General features: G+C 43.8%; 1 pseudogene; it reads right to left on the minus strand.

Annotated features, from left to right (window-relative positions):
- Positions 1-170: 170 nt before the first annotated feature.
- On the minus strand, positions 171-10,347 carry LOC118470854 (general transcription factor II-I repeat domain-containing protein 2-like; annotated as a pseudogene).
- Between the last annotated feature and the right edge of the window lie 6,969 nt (positions 10,348-17,316).

The raw sequence follows: 17,316 nt of genomic DNA on the forward strand, positions 1-17,316 counted from the left end.
GAATTCATCAATAAAATCAGTAAACAGTGGCTATTAGGGTCAGTTTTGGTCCAGTCACTTGTAAAACCACTTATTCAAATGATGAAGGCTGAGAGAGGCAAGACTCTCCACTTCTAGCGATGAATTATTGTGAGATCTCCTCTCCGACTGGTGAGGCTTTGTTGACAGAGTTAAACAAACCCAGGTGGTGTGGACTCATTCAGCTGGGAAAAGTCATTGGGTCGCTGCCATGTCTCTGTCAAGCACAGACAATCTAGCTTACGGTCAATGAGGAGGTCCAGAAGGAGCAGACCTTTGCCGGTGAGCGAATGGATGTTGAATAGTCCGACGTTGACATCGCTGCGATCGGAGGTAGTGCTAACATTAGCCAACGTGGCTAGGTTGGCTAATGTACCACGTTCCTGTTTCCTGCCGGAGTTTCTCCGAGGACGATGGCTTGTGAACCAGATGGAGTTGATGGCCGAAGAGTTGTTGATATGGAAGCTCTAGTGCAGGGGTGTCAAACTCATTTTCACCGAGGGCCACATCAGCATAATGGCTGTCCTCAAAGGGCCAGATGTAACTTAGAAATGTAACTAAATGTAATTGAATGTAATGTAAAGTAAATGTAACTACTCCTTAATGTTAAATAACTCTGAATTTATTACTTATTCAAGTTATATCAGTTCTTGCACATTAGTTGCATAGAAAAAATATGTTTGCTTGTTGCTCTGTTATAACATAAATCCTTTTGTCAGCTTATGAAACCCACATAACTCCATCAATCATGGATCAAACTATCCAAGTGAATCAAGAAAAATAACATAATAAATAACTGAAAAAACTCAGAAAAATAACATAATAAATAACGTAATTAAGCCCATTAAAATGGTCTTAATTACTGTTAAATCAACAATTGTGAGCTGCTAAGAACAGATGTAGCATTTAAAAAAAAAGGCTGAACACAGCCTTGCATCCAACTGATAGTTTGATTACAATAATTTGTCTGCATACACACATAAAACCTGCAAACACTAAATAATTGCAACGGCAGCTACACATAAATATGTAATCAACTAAAAATAACAAAATAAAGGTTGACTCAGTTGACAACTATATTGGTCAAGTTTTTAGGTTTTTGAAGAGGAGATGCTGCCTGTCCTTGAACACACCAAGTGGATCCCCTCTCTACCATCCATTGATCATGTTCTGAAAATAACAAACACAAAACAAAATGCAAGCACAATCATTAAATTGCACACAGAGTTTAACTATTCTTCTTCTTGGTTGAATTACATTTTATTATATTCTAATTAAGTTTTTTTTTTTTTTTTTTAAATGCTTACCTGTGTGTTTTCTGACCAAATGTCTGACACCGTTTTCCCGTTACCAGTGTGTTAATGTCTCGTTTTAGGTCCTGTGCTGAGGCAATCCGTAGAACAGCATGGAGGTTGTCATCAGTGAGGCGTGATCTGTGCTTGTTTTTGTTCAGATTCATTATGGAAAACATCTGTTCGCACAGATAGGTGCTCCCAAACATGGACAGAACACGGTCAGCATGACGTCGAAGCTGTGGCATCAAATCAGGGGGCAGCAGACGGTAAAAGTCCTGGATTGCAGCATCCTGGAACTTTGCTCTCAGGCCACTGTCGCTTTGAAGCTCAATTAACTCCATCTGAAGGTGCTGGGGTGCAGTGCAGACGTCAGTGGTGAAAGGATTGGCAAAGATGTCAAAGCCAGACTGCTGTGCTCTGAAGTCAGAGAAGCGCCGATCAAACTCAGTCTGTAACCGGCTCAGTTTGGTAGCCAACTGAGCACATGAAAAAGTCTCGGGAAATGAGGCTGACATGCTCTGACAAACGGGAAAGTGGGCAAGATTGTCCTGTTTCACTTGGCACATCCATAGGTCCAGTTTACGCTGGAAAGCCGTGATCGTGTCGGACATCTGCGTGATAAATTGTTTGCGTCCCTGCAGCTTCTGATTCAGTTGGGCGAGATGCTCGGTTATGTCACACAACACAGCAAAGTCACACAGCCACTTTGGATCTGTCAGTTCAGACAAGGGTTTTCCTTTACTCTGCATAAAAAGAGCAATGTCTTCCCTGAGCTCAAAAAATCGCTTGAGGACTTTGCTCCTACTCAGCCACCGCACTTCCGTATGGTACGGCACATCCCCGTCTCCTGCAAAAACAGCTGGAACTGACGGTGATTCAGGCCTCGCGCCCGAATGAAGTTCACTGCTTTCATGACTGTGGTGACTATGTCATCCATCCCCAGCACCTTCCCACACAAAGCTTCTTGATGGATAATGCAATGATACGTTATCAGAGGCGTGTGGCAGTTCAATTTTTGCATTTTCCCCTTCATTAGTCCAACCAAGCCCACTTTTCTTCCACACATTGCCGGTGCACCGTCTGTAGTTAATCCCACCAAGTTTTCCCAGGGCAATGAATTTTTATTTACGGACTTCTCCACCGCATCAAAAATGTCCTGTCCCGTCGTGGTCCCATGCATTGCAGCTACATCCAACAGCTCCTCAGCGACAGAGAGATCCGACTTCACGCCTCTAATAAAAATTGCTAACTGTGCTGTATCCGTGTTATCTGTGCTTTCATCAACAGCTAATGAAAAAGCTGTGTAGCTGCGTGTCTCCTCGGCCAGCTGTGTTGCAAGATTTTCTGCTAGTTCCTTAACTCGGTCCGCGATGGTGTTTCTTGATAAACTGACATTTTTAAAAGTCTGTAACTGGTCGGGACACACCTGCTCACAGACCTTTAGCATGCACTGCTTCAAAAACGCTCCTTCTGAAAAAGACTTGGAAGCGTGGGCGATTTCTTCAGCCATAATAAAGCTCGCTTTCACTGCCGCATTGTTTTTGGCTGTGGATTTCGTGAACACACTCTGCTGCAACCGCAGTTTGCCTTTTAATTCTTGGGCAATTTGTTGCTTTTCTTGAAGGCTAGCTTTGCCGTACTTAGCTCCGTGTTTGGTGTCAAAATGCCGACGCAGATTGTACTCCTTGACAACCGACACCGCCTCATAACACAAAAGACATACCGGTCTTTCTCCTTGGAGCACAAACAAGTACTCGCCTTCCCATCTTTCTTGAAACAGTCTTCCGTCTGCATCAACTTTTCACTTCCTGGACATTTTGGGATCATTATTTATTTCTCAATTCCACTCGTTAGCATTGATGCGGAAACACTGCCGCGTAGTGGCGGTGAGCCGTCACTTCGCGGGTATCATAGTCGACAGGCATTGTGGGAAATGTAGTTTTTGGTCAAAGCACGCTTTTGACCTATTTATTTTTAGACACTCAGACCTTTTAAGCTCTCGCGGGCCACATAAAATGACGTGGCGGGCCACATTTGGCCCGCGGGCCTTGAGTTTGACACATATGGCTTACAGTGACCACGATATGTGTCTGAGTTAGCTGTTAGCCACGACGTGACAGGTTGTGTTGTCTTATGAATACTGTGAGATAAATGATTTACAAAGTAACACTAACAGAACCTGATGTAATGCTGAAGCACCCGTTCTGTCTTTTGTTGCCTTGTTACTAGTTGTATGTGAAAATAGAGTAAGTTTGTATGATGTCGTGCCGTAGTGCATTAATGGCAGCCGCCTTGTGATTTTGCACTGGTCTTGCAATTGTTGCATTTTATGTAAGAACCCTGTGTGAGATGAGTTCATAAACTGATGTTAATGTTTATGTGAATGAGATGTACATGGTGTGGCATAAATATGTTTCAGATGACTAGAAATGACTATGGATTTGGAATTAAGTGTCTTAGAAATGCATTTTGGTCATGTAAGTGGCAGAATAAAATCACGCTTGCAGCGGTCACACACGGATAATTGTGTCTGTTCCTTACTGCTCCACAGTTTCTTAGGATTGTGAAGCAACAACGCTACCAGCCCAGGCACCCCTAGGCTGGAGGCCGGTAACATTTGCACTGAAAAGGAGAAGCTCTCCAATCTCATTGTACACTGTATAATGACAATAAAGCACATTCTATTCTATGCTATTCTATCCTTAGCAGTTGGCATGACTTCTCCCTCTTCCTCTCCTTCTCTCTCCTGCTCAGTGTGTCACGTGTTTAGCTGCTCCTCTACCTCCTTTAGTGATAACGATACTGGTAATAAATGCAGCCTCTTTGTAGCTCTGGAAGCGAGGCTCTCTGAATTGGAAACCCGGCTCTGCACCATGGAAAACAACCCGTTAGCAGCTAGCCAGGCCCCCTTAACCGGTGTGGACCGCAATAGCATAGCTGCTAGTGTGGCTTCTGCTAGCCGTCCCCTAGCAGCTCCCGAGGAGCCGGGAAGCCAGGGTGGCTGGGTGACAGTTTGTCGGAAATGTAGTCCTAAACTCAAGATCCCTGTCCAGGCACACCACAAACCGTATAGGAGTTGAGAATAAATATTACAGTAGATGTCTGTCTGACAATTCGGTAACTAAATTTAAGGAAGTAATACCCTCTCTATTTAATTCAGCACCATTTACTGATAAAATAGAAGGGAAATATTATAATTTTACCCCCACAGAAGTGGATTATTTTGTTAATAATGCTTCAGCCTCACTGCGTACAACACTTGATAGTGTTGCACCTGAAAAACAGAAAGTTATATCCCAGAGAGGACCTGCTCCTTGGTATAATTCCCAGCTGCAGACTTTAAAGCAGGCATCCCAAAAGCTGGAACGGAAGTGGTATTCCACTAATTTAGAGGAAGTTTATGTAGCTTGGAAAAATAGTCTAGTAATTTATTTTTAAAAAAGCTCTTCGTAATGCCAGGACAACATATTATTCATCTTTAATAGAGGAAAACAAGACCAACCCCAGGTTTCTCTTCAGCTCTGTAGCCAGGCTGACAAAGAGTCAGAGCTCTGTTGAGCCTTGTATTTCTTTAGCTCTGAGCAGTAACGACTTCATGAACTTCTTTACAGATAAAATTGTTATGATTAGAGAAAAAATTAATCTGGCCCTTCCTACAAATGTCACAGATGTATTATCGAGTTCAGATGCTTTAGAATTGGCTATAAGGCCTGATGGATATTTAGAATTCTTCAATCCCATACATCTTTCTGAACTAATTTCAACAGTTTCTACATCCAAACCATCAACATGTCTTTTAGATCCTATCCCAACTAGACTGTTCAAAGAGGCTTTACCTTTAATTAATTCCTCAATGTTAGATCTGATCAATCTCTCTCTAGTAACAGGCTATGTACCACATGCTTTTAAGGTTGCTGTAATCAAACCTTTACTTAAAAAGCTCACTCTAGAGCCAGATGTTTTAGCTAACTATAGACCAATATCCAACCTCCCATTTCTCTTTAAAATTCTGGAAAGAACAGTTGCAAATCAATTTTGTGAACATTTACAAAGGAATAGCTTGTTTGAAGAGTTTCAGTCAGGCTTCAGAGTGCATCATAGCACAGAAACAGCTCTGGTGAAAGTTACTAATGAGCTTCTCATAGCGTCAGATAATGGACTGGTCTCTATACTTGTTTTGTTGGACCTTAGTGCAGCATTTGACACAATCGACCACAAACTTTTATTACAGTGACTAGAACATTCTATTGGCATTAAAGGGACAGCACTGGACTGGTTTAAATCCTACTTATCAGACAGGTTCCAGTTTGTGCATGTCAACAATGAGTTGTCTGAGCATACTAAGGTTAATCATGGAGTTTCTCAGGGTTCTGTCTTAGAACCAATACTGTTCACATTATTAGGGTGACCAGATTTTCAAAATTAAAAACTGGGACACTAAATTTTGACCCAAACATATAACGTTACACGACAGATTCTCTGCAAGAAGAAATTTATTGAAGACAATGAATGTTTTACAGCATGAACACATTTGACTCTCAATATATTATGGAAGTAAAATAATTGGTAAATTAAGTGGAATTTAAACCATTAAACATTTCACCACAAAAACAGGTGAACAAAACAATCAAAATTTGCACTTATGTAATGAAGATGGGAATTCTATTCCACTTTAATACTTCAAACTTGAGTGTACCTTTTTAAGGAAGCTATGGTTTGGAGTTATGCTTTCATAAAACTCAGAGCAGCTAACATGAATGTTAACCCGAGTAATAAGCAGTGCTTTCAAAGTGTCCAACGACATGCGGTTTCTCTCATCAGTCCATGTATTGTTCATTATTGAAAAAATGCGCTCCACAGGGGCATTTGTGCCAGGATTCCTGGCACAAATGCCCCTGTGGAGCGCATTTTTTCGAAACGAAACGAAAGCTTTGATTGTGCCTCACCAGGTGGTAGGCAAATGTGGCCTCCTGAGCAGCACGTTTAAGTTCTTGATCGCCAGCAGCTGCAGGTCCATAAAATGCGCTAACAGAGCTACTTCCCGCCTGTTCCCACCTCTTGTGTTTGCTAGTTTTGCTGTGGCTCTGCACGTCGGCTTTTCCACCATGAGAAACGGAAAACTTACACAGTGAACAAAATGCTGCATTTTCGTTTCCCGAAACTTTTCTTGAAAAGCTGTATTGCTCCAGGAGCTCTGTAGTTAGCCTCGATTTTCTTTTTGGCATGTTGTGCCGGTGAACTGATTCATTCGAGCCGCGGCGTGGAGCTGGCTGTTGTGAACGTATAAACACAACACCACGGACCAATGAGCATCAAGATACAGACACACGGAGGGCCGACAAGTTTTTTAATAGGTTCATATATAAATTACCATTTTATATATGATTGACATATACATGGCCCAAAGACAACACGTTTTAACCATAATGCACTATTTTGGCTAATGACATGTAGTGTGGTGCGTGTTGATTGACGAGGGGAAGAAGGAAAAAGCCAGGACGCCCGGGACCGCGCTTGTATAAAAACGGGACAAAACAATGGGGGTAGTAAAATCCGCTGGGACATGGGACGCAGGGCTCAAAAACGGGACGGTCCCGGGTAAATCGGGACGTCTGGTCACCCTACACATTATACATGCTTCCTTTAGGCAATATTATTAGGAAGCACTGTATTAATTTCCATTGTTATGCTGACAACACTGAATTGTATTTATCTATGAAGCCAGACGAAACTAATCAGCTAGCCAGACTGCAAGATTGTCTTAAGGACATAAAGACCTGGATGACCTGTAATTTCCTGCTGCTAAATTCAGACAAGACTGAAGTCATTGTATTTGGCCCCAAACATCTTAGAAACTCGCTTTCAAAGCATATAGTTACTCTGAATGGCATTACTTTGGCCTCCAGTACTACTGTGAGGAACCTCGGAGTTATCTTTGACCAGGACATGTCCTTTAACTCACACATAAAACAAATCTGCAGGACTTCCTTCTTTCACCTGAGAAATATTGTAAAAATCAGGAACATCCTATCTCAGAGTAATGCAGAAAAACTAGTCCACGCATTTTTTACTTCCAGGCTTGATTATTGCAATTCCTTACTATCAGGATGTCCCAATAGCTCTCTGAAACTTCTACAGCTAATCCAAAATGCTGCAGCCAGAGTACTGACTTGGCAAGAGAGATCATATTTCTCCTATACTGGTTTCTCTTCACTGGCTTCCTGTTAACTCTAGAATAGAATTTAAAATCCTTCTTTTGACATATAAAGCTCTTAACAACCAATCTCCATCATATCTTAAAGACCTGATAGTACCATATTATCCTAGCAGACCTCTTTGCTCTCAGATCGCAGGCTTACTTGTTGTTCCTAGAATCTCTAAAAGTAGAATGGGAGGCAGAGCCTTCAGTTATCAGGCGCCTCTCCTGTGGAACCAGCTCCCAGTTTGGGTTCGGGAGGCGGACACCCTCTCTATTTTTAAGACCAGGCTTAAAACCTTCCTTTTTGCCAAATCTTATAGTTAAGGCTGACTCGGGTGACCCTGGGGGGGTTAGCTGGAGTCTTCATTTGCACAACTCACTTCTCCTTTTGATGTCCCCTAGTTTTGCCCCTAGTTATTCTGCTATAGGCCTAGGCTGCTGGGGGACCTCTCTTGATGCACTGAGCCCTTCTCTATCTACATTTATATTTAATATATATATACCGTTATTGCATTACACTCACTCTGTTTCTCCCTGTGTCCTTTCTCCGAGTGTCCCTGGTCCCAGAGCTGGATGCTTCAGATCTGCAGTTATTGTCCCACCAACTGGCCTACTCTCACCTGTGGGATGCTGCTGACCTTCCTTCAGCCCATTGCTTCCAGCTGCCTATTTCCACCAGTCGACTCTGCATCACCCTCACTTCACTTGATATGCTCATCTACTTACTGTTTGAATTTTACTACCAGCTATATATGTAGTATATTTAATGCCAGAGTCATGCATCATAACAGTAAACTATGAATCAATTTCAATGCTAGCTTGTACTTTGTATCATCTAGCTTATCATACTGTGTAGGAGACAGATTGAGGTATAGGTGCACTGTCTAAGTGTGTGTGTGTTGCAGAGGCGGTGTTTCACCTGGAGTGGGCGTGTACATGTGAGAAAGGCTGTGCGTAAAGGCGCGCGCTCCCCTATGGCACAGATGGAGAGTCAGGGTCGGGCATAGCCGTATTTTTTGTTGACCGCATTTCATTCTTCTATATTCCATTTTTACAGTTCAATTATATGATTTTTTCTTGTCATGTTGCTCATACTGCTGCGCTCTGATAGCCCTGTCGTTTTGTCCTGCAATAAATGCACCAAAATGTATCTTCGGATCTGAGCATATTTGTACCTATAAAACTCCTTGCGCGTCTCCAATGTACGAATCCAGGACCCGACCTCACACTCTTAGCGGCTACAAGGTTTGTTAAGGGGAAGCCGCTACATTTTTGTCAACAAAAAAGACACTGAATGAAAATCACCACGCCGTTCACAAGCACCAAAAGCGCCGAGTCACCACGCGGCAACTAGCCTGAGAACAAAGGAGCTCCAGCTAAGTGCAACATACACCACACTGTCCATTCACCTGGGAACAGGTAGGCCTAAACCTGTCTATGTATGTGGATCAAGGAATTCGCTCCGATTGCGATCCATTGAGTTGAAAGAGGACGATGTATTGAATGGATGGCTACGCTGGTTGTAATAGCGCATTGATGGTGGCGCAGTGGATACGCGCATTTTTTGATTGTGACGTCGGGACTTTTTGGCATGAATACGTGGCGGCTGGTGTTGTCTCAAGGCCTACTAGTTGTTGAACTGTTTGGATTGAACCTTCTCCATCACTGAATTTAAATGCAATGTCTATGGATGAATTTTAATGAATATTTTGGATGAATTACAAACGCAATGTCAATGAATGGATTCTGAATGCACATTTGATGAAATCTGATTGTGTTGCTCTGCACAAAACAAAATCTGAACGAAATGAGTCAAATAAACATTGCTGTTGAATGTTCAAACATGGAAGTTGAAAAAAGAGAAATGATACTGACGGCCAAAGCTTTGGAAAATAGGATTGAGCGGCTCCAACATGAGCGCAAATGTGCTGTGAATAAAATAAAGGCGCTTATCCCGCAAATGAAGGCGCACATGAAATCAAAAGAAAATGCACCTGATATCCCCTCACAACTGGATGAATTGATTACACTGTGTAAAAGGGTTACTGAACTGCACAAAGAATTAGTGCCACTACTTCCTGATGAAGAAAAGGAGAAACAAAAAGAGTGGTTTTCCAGCATTATGGGTTACAGTGATGCATTCAAGGAGCAAGTGAAAAAATGGATACCTGAAAATCTACAACAAAATTCAAATGAAACACAACTGAAAACAAATATTTCTGAACAATTAGTGGATAAAACCAACCATGAAGAGCAGGCTCTTGTTGAAAAGGACAATGATGTGTCTGCTGGTGATACTGCAGCACCTGTACCCACTGTACATGAACCCCAAGAAGAACTTCAGCCTTGTGACAGCATCTCAAATGCAAGCAAGAAATCACGCTCACGTCATTCATCTTCTTCAGCCTCACGCTCATCTGCTTGCTTAAAAACTGAAACAAATATTGCAATTTTAACAGCAAAACAAAAGGCATTAAAGGAAAGGCATGCATTGGAAGAAGATGAATTAAACTTAAGAAAAAGGAAAGAACAATTTGCATGGGAAGAAGAAGCGTTAAAGTTGCGCAAAAGGAAAGAAAACCTTTTACTGGAGAATGAGATTGCTGAAGAAATGGCAAAACTAAGTGTTATAAAATCACGAAGCAGTGTTGGCAGTAAATCAAAGTCAAGGGTTTTAGACGGGATGAACTCATACTATGACAAGGCTCATTTAAAACAAAAACTAAACATCAATGCCACAGAGTTTATTCCATCACAGCCCATTGAACAAGAATACAATGCCACTGAAAATGTACAGCCAGCTGTGAAGTCTAAAACCACCATTTTACCTGGCATGGAACCGCCTCCAGGTCCCCCTTACATGCTCCAGCGTTACTTAATGGCTCTTGAAGACCCTGTGAGCAATCTGATACAACATGAAAATGCCTTTGATAAAAATGTTGAATCACAAAATGATAGTGTGCTGGACATAATGAGAAAACAAAATGAAATTACAACACTCCTAATGCAACAACAATGCCTCTCAGCACTTCCAAAAAGAGAAATTCCCATTTTTGATGGAAATCCACTCAAATACCACTCCTTCATTAAAGCTTTTGAAAATGGAGTTGAGCGAAACACTAATAACAACTGTGACAGACTCTACTTCCTTGAGCAATACACCAAAGGGCATGCTAAAGAGCTGGTGAGGAGCTGTCGGCACATCGAGTCGAACAGAGGATATGTAAAGGCAAAGGCTCTATTGAGAGAGCATTATGGAAATGAGCAGAAGGTGGCTTCAGCTTACATGGAGAGAGCCCTGTCATGGCCCACTATTAAAACAGAGGATGTGAGGGGCCTCCTGGAGTACAGCCTCTTCCTGCGTGGATGCTGCAATGCAATGGAGGATGTGCAGTATTTAAATGATCTGGACACACCCACAAACATGTTGGACATAATCAAAAAACTTCCGTACAAGATCAGAGATCACTGGAGGAGTCATGCATGTGACCTGCAGGAAAAGTATAATAGAAGAGCACGGTTTATTGACATTGCACATTTTGTGGAAAAACAAGTGAAAATATTGACAGACCCTGTGTTTGGAAACATCCAGGACACAGCTCCATCAGGCAAACAAGCCAAATCCAGACCTCATCCACGCTCCAACTTCAAGGGAGCCAGCTTCGCTACAGCTGTGAATCGAGTGGAGAGGCCAGCTCAACCCGTGAACAGACACCAAACTGCCATTCAAGAAATCCTGTCTCTGCTGCAATGGAGGACACACGCTAGACGTGTGTGCACGGTTGGAGAAAATGGCACACAAGAAGAAAATTGACTTCCTGAAGGAAAAAGGGGCTTGTTTTCGCTGTTTATGCATAGGGCACATCAGCAAAACTTGCCAAAGGAAGATTGTGTGTGCTAAGTGTGGCCGAACACACCCCACTGTGCTCCATAAGGATAGTGCAGCTACCACAGAACAGGCTGAGAGAGGCGTTCAAGTGTCAGTTGATGGCATGCTGGTTTCCAGTGGACTCACAGGGGCTGGTGACGCTGACTGCAAGCTTCCTATTGTTCCAGTTCAAGTTAAGGCAAAGAAAGGCAACAAGATAATTCTCACCTATGCCTTCTTGGACCAGGGAAGCACGGCAGTGTTCTGTACCGAAGGTCTGATGCAGAAGCTTAATTTGGCCGGAAGGAGAGCAAATATCCTGCTCAGGACCATGGGGCAGGAGAAGGTGATTGATACTTTCATTGCGCCAGAGCTGGAGGTGGCAGCACTCGAACATGACACATTCATCGATCTGCCTAAAGCATTCACACAGTTGTCAATGCCAGTGCACAGAGCAAACATACCCACCAATAAAGATCTGACAAAGTGGCCATATTTGAGACACCTCTCCTTACCACAGATTGAGTCTGGAATTGACTTGCTGATTGGGACAAATGTCCCACGAGCCATGGAACCTCTGGAAGTCATCCGCAGTGAAAATAATGGACCTTACGCAGTAAGGACGGTGCTGGGCTGGACGGTGAACGGACCACTGATAGGAAACAGTGGAGAGGCCAATTACTGCGAGCAACCAGTAACTGTAAACCGTGTGTCCATTGTGAGCTTGGATGAACTGTGGCAACAGCAATTTAAGATGGACTTTCCAGAATCTGCTGTGGAGGAACAAGTAGGTCTATCTAGAGAAGACCTGAGATTTATGAACATGGTCACAAAGTCAGTCAAGCACATTGATGGTCACTACCAGGTCGCCCTGCCTTTGAAAAATCCAAATGTCAGCATGCCAAATAACAGAAAAGTGGTGGAACAGCGCCTATACCACCTGAAGAGGAGGCTTCAGAAGGATCCAGTGTTTCACATGGAGTATAACACCTTTATAAATGATCTCCTTGTTAAAGGTTATGCTGAAAGAGTTCCTGATGCAGAGCTGGGCCGAAGACATGCCAGAGTATGGTACATTCCACACCACGGTGTCCACCACCCGACAAAAGGAAAACTCAGAGTTGTCTTTGATTGTGGTGCCAGTTACAAAGAACATTCGTTGAATGAGCTGTTGCAAGGCCCTGACTTAACCAGCTCACTAATTGGAGTTGTAACCAGGTTCAGGAGGGAACCTGTGGTTATCATGGCCGACATAGAATCTATGTTTCACCAAGTGCGGGTGCCCCCTGGAGATGCCGACTTGCTGAGATTTCTCTGGTGGCCACAAGGAGATCTGAGTCAACCACCTTGTGAATACAGAATGAAGGTGCATCTCTTTGGAGCTACATCCTCCCCTAGCTGCACCAATTTCGCTCTCAGGAAATGTGGAGAGGATTTCGGACATGAGCACCGGGAAGAGACAGTGGACAAACTGCAGCACTGTTTCTATGTAGATGACTGTTTGGTGTCAGTTGCAACAGAGGAGGAAGCACTGACCCAGTGTCAAGAACTCATGTCTCTCTGTGCTAAAGGAGGATTCTGTTTGACCAAATGGCTCAGTAACAGATCAGGAGTGCTCGAGGCAATCCCAGAGACCCACAGAGCTAAAGGTGTGAGGCAGTTGGAGCTGGAGCGGCAGCTTGTGCCCCTTGAGAGAGTGCTGGGTGTAGAGTGGTGTATCAAGTCAGATGCCTTTAAATTCAAAATCACGCTGAAGGACAGACCACTCACTTGCAGAGGCATCCTTTCTACAGTCAGCTCCATCTATGATCCTCTGGGAATGCTCAGTCCCCTTGTTCTGACTGCAAAGAAGATTTTGAGGGATTTGTGCAGAAGAGGTGTTGGTTGGGATGACCCCATACCAGAGACAGTCTCTAAAGAGTGGCTGAAGTGGGTGCAAGGGCTACACCTTCTGGATAGCTTTGAGCTGCAAAGATGTCTAAAGCCCCCAGAGTTTGGAGATGTTATTACAGCTCAGTTACACCATTTCTGTGACGCTTGTGAAGATGGCTATGGGACAGTCACTTACTTGCTGTTAACAAATGAGCACCTCCAGATGCACAGTGCTTTCATCATGGGAAAGGCTCGTGTTGCTCCACTAAAGACAGTCACAATCCCAAGAATGGAACTAATTGCTGCAACAATGGCAATTCGCATGGATGTCCTGTGGAAGAAAGAGCTGCACATGAGTTTGGAAAAATCTGTGTTTTGGACTGACAGTGCTTCTGTGCTGAAATATATCAGAAATGAAACCTCCAGATTCAAAGTGTTTGTCACCAATCGTGTTTCAGAGATACTGAAATCATCTCACCCTGCTCAGTGGAGGTATGTGGATACAGCTTCAAATCCAGCCGATGCAGCATCCAGAGGAGTCAAAGTGGAGACATTTCTGAAGGACAGGCTGTGGTTAACAGGACCCCAGTTTCTTTGCCAACTTCAGACAGAATGGCCTGTGAACCCAGAACCTGTGAGCCATCTCACCCTGGACGATCCAGAGGTAAAGAAAAGTGCTGCTGTAAATGCTGTGCAAACTGAAGAAGATCCCACGACTCACCTGATCCATTACTATTCCTCTTGGAGCAGACTTAAAAGGGTTGCAGTGTGGTGGCTGAAATATAAGGAATGGTTGTGGTACTGCAGCAGAAAAAGGAAACAGCTAATAGGCAATCAGAGCAAAGAGAGCTTGCAGCAGAGGAACATGGAGCAGGAAATGTGCACGTTTGAAAGCACTGCTGTCCAGGGGCATCTTACAGTGGAGGACATGGAGAAGGCTGAGTTGGCCATAATTCAGTTTTGCCAAAGAAGAAAGTTTTCAGAAGAGATTCTGTGTCTGGAAAAGGGCCAAAATGTTAAGAAAACCAGTCATCTGCACAAGTTATGTCCAAGGCTGGAGGATGGAGTCCTGCGTGTGGGAGGTCGGCTCAGTAGAGCAGCTATGCCTCTGGAGTCTAAGCATCCGATCATACTGTCAAAGGATCTCCATATTTCTACCCTGTTGTTAAGAAATATCCATCAAAAGGTGGGACATAGTGGACGCAACCATATGTTGTCCAAGCTCAGGGAGAAATATTGGATGACGGGAGCAAGTACTGCCATAAGAAGAGTCCTGTCCAAGTGCACAATCTGCAGGAGACTTAATGCTACTCCAGTGTACCAGCAGATGGCAGACTTGCCCACAGAAAGGCTCAGGCCAGATGAACCTCCATTCACTTGTGTAGGTGTTGACTATTTTGGACCCTTTGAAGTGCGGAGCAGGAGGAGCACAGTCAAGAGATATGGTGTCATATTTACCTGTCTTGCATTGAGAGCTATCCATATTGAGGTAGCACCATCTCTCAATACTGACTCCTTTATAAATGCTCTAAGACGTTTTATATCCAGAAGAGGACAGGTCCGCGAGCTGCGCTCAGATAATGGGACAAATTTTGTGGGAGCAGAACGTGAGCTGAAAGCAGCAATTGAGCAGTGGAACCAGGTAAAAGTGCATGACGTGTTACTCCAAAAGGGTAGAAAGTGGACGTTCAACCCCCCTGCTGGGTCACATCATGGAGGAGCGTGGGAGAGGCTGATCAGATCTGTGAGGAAAGTCTTGAACTCCACCCTCAAAGTGCAAAATCTGGATGAGGAGGGACTACACACAGTTCTCTGTGAAGTCGAGGCCATTATAAACAGCAGGCCCATCACTAAAGCCTCCACCGATCCCAACGACCTGGAAGCACTAACACCGAACCATCTGTTACTGCTCAAAAATCAGCCTCCATTGCCTCCTGGAGAGTTTCAAGCAGCAGACCTGTATTCACAGAGAAGATGGCGACAAGTTCAGTACATATCTGATCTGTTTTGGAAACGCTGGATAAAGGAGTACCTGCCTCTGTTGCAGGAACGGCAGAGATGGACTGGAGTGCAGAGAAACCTTGTCGCAGGAGATCTGGTGCTTCTTATGGACAGTACAGCGCCTCGCAATTCCTGGATAATGGGACGTGTATTGCAGGCGTTTCCGGACCGTAAAGGATTTGTTCGGCAAGTTCGGATCAAGACTAAAACGAGTTGCTTGGACAGACCCATATCCAAGGTCTGTTTGTTGCTGGAAGCAGAGGAGGCAGCATAAGGATGTTGCTGACCTCCACAAGGACTGTTTTTTCGGACTTGGACTGAGAAAACATCTGCTCCTTTTGGACTATGGACTGGTTGGTCATGCTGATGACCAGAAGAAGGAATACCTGTACATCTATTCATGGACTTGAGAAATTTATTAGACATGTAGCATTTAAAATTGAAAATGTAATGGATTATTTTGTCTCCTATTATGTATTTTGAAATGTGAATTATTATGTGGAACCTAATAATTAGGGGCTGGTGTGTAGGAGACAGATTGAGGTATAGGTGCACTGTCTAAGTGTGTATGTGTTGCAGAGGCGGTGTTTCACCTGGAGTGGGCGTGTACACGTGAGAAAGGCTATGCGTAAAGGCGCGCGCTCACCTATAGCACAGATGGAGAGTCAGGGTCGGGCATAGCCGTATTTTTTGTTGACCGCATTTCATTCTTCTATATTCCATTTTTACAGTTCAATTATATGATTTTTTCTTGTCATGTTGCTCATACTGCTGCGCTCTGATAGCCCTGTCGTTTTGTCCTGCAATAAATGCACCAAAATGTATCTTCGGATCTGAGCGTATTTGTACCTATAAAACTCCTTGCGCGTCTCCATTGTACGAATCCAGGACCCGACCTCACACTCTTAGCGGCTACAAGGTTTGTTAAGGGGAAGCCGCTACATACTGTATCCAACTGTATGTTATATATTTCTTGTTTCCCACCCCCCTCTTCTCCCATCCCTACCTCTCTACTTCTACCCCTCTACCTCTACCCCTCTACCTCTATCTCTCTACCTCTCTACCTCGTCTGTCCCTCTCAACCCGCCCGGCCAGCAGGCCGATGGGTCCCCCCACATAAAGAGCCAGGTTCTGCTCAAGGTTTTTTTTCCTGTTAAAAAGGGTGTTTTCCTTGCCACTGTCGCCTTGGGGCTTGCTCTGGATGTCAGGCATATGGGTTCTGTAAAGCGTCTTGAGACAATTTGACTTGTAGTTGGCGCTATATAGATAAAATTGAATTGAACTGAACTGAATTGAAGGTGCTGGAGAGGCTGGTCTTGGCCCACTTGAGGCCATGGGTGAAACCTTCAGCAGTTCGAATACCAGCCCCATCTTGGTGTGGATGATGCGGTCATCTACCTGCTGCAGTGTGTTCTCTCAAATCTGGATGGTGTCAGGCACACTGAGAATCACATTCTCTGATTTCTCCAATGCATTCAACACCATCCAGCCATTTCTGCTGAGAGAGAAGCTGTGGGTGATGAGTGTAGACATGCCCACCATCTCCTGGGTCACTGATTACCTGAGAGACAGACCGCCAAGTCACACTTGGAGCCTTAATAAAGGCAATAATGGCAATAATGCCCTCATAGAAAAGCATCACTAAAATGTGACGCTTTTCTAGCGTCACACTTTTAAATGTTAATTTAACAAACACCATTCCTGGGGTCTGTTTCACAAAGCAGGTTTAGTGAAAACTCGGAGTCTGTTAACCCTGAAATGAGGAAACTCAGAGTTTTTCATTTCAAAAAGGGAAGTAACTCAAACCAGAGACAGAGGGGAAACTCTAGCCTGTTTCACAGAGAGAGGTAACTTAAGCTCTCGGTCAGTTACTGTAGTAACAGAGTATGAATCTAACCTGGTCAGGACCAGGTTTTTCTCAATAAACCTCGAGTTTCTCTCTGTCTCTGCCCTCTTTCAGCCACACACACTATTTGATTTCCTCATTCATTCATTCAGTTAGCAGGCGAGTTTTGGCGTAGTCTAGTTCTGCCATCTGTCAAAATGGCATGTCCTTTCATTAA

The sequence above is a fragment of the Amphiprion ocellaris genome, chromosome 19 (assembly GCF_022539595.1).
Source record: "Amphiprion ocellaris isolate individual 3 ecotype Okinawa chromosome 19, ASM2253959v1, whole genome shotgun sequence".
NCBI lineage: Eukaryota > Metazoa > Chordata > Actinopteri > Pomacentridae > Amphiprion > Amphiprion ocellaris.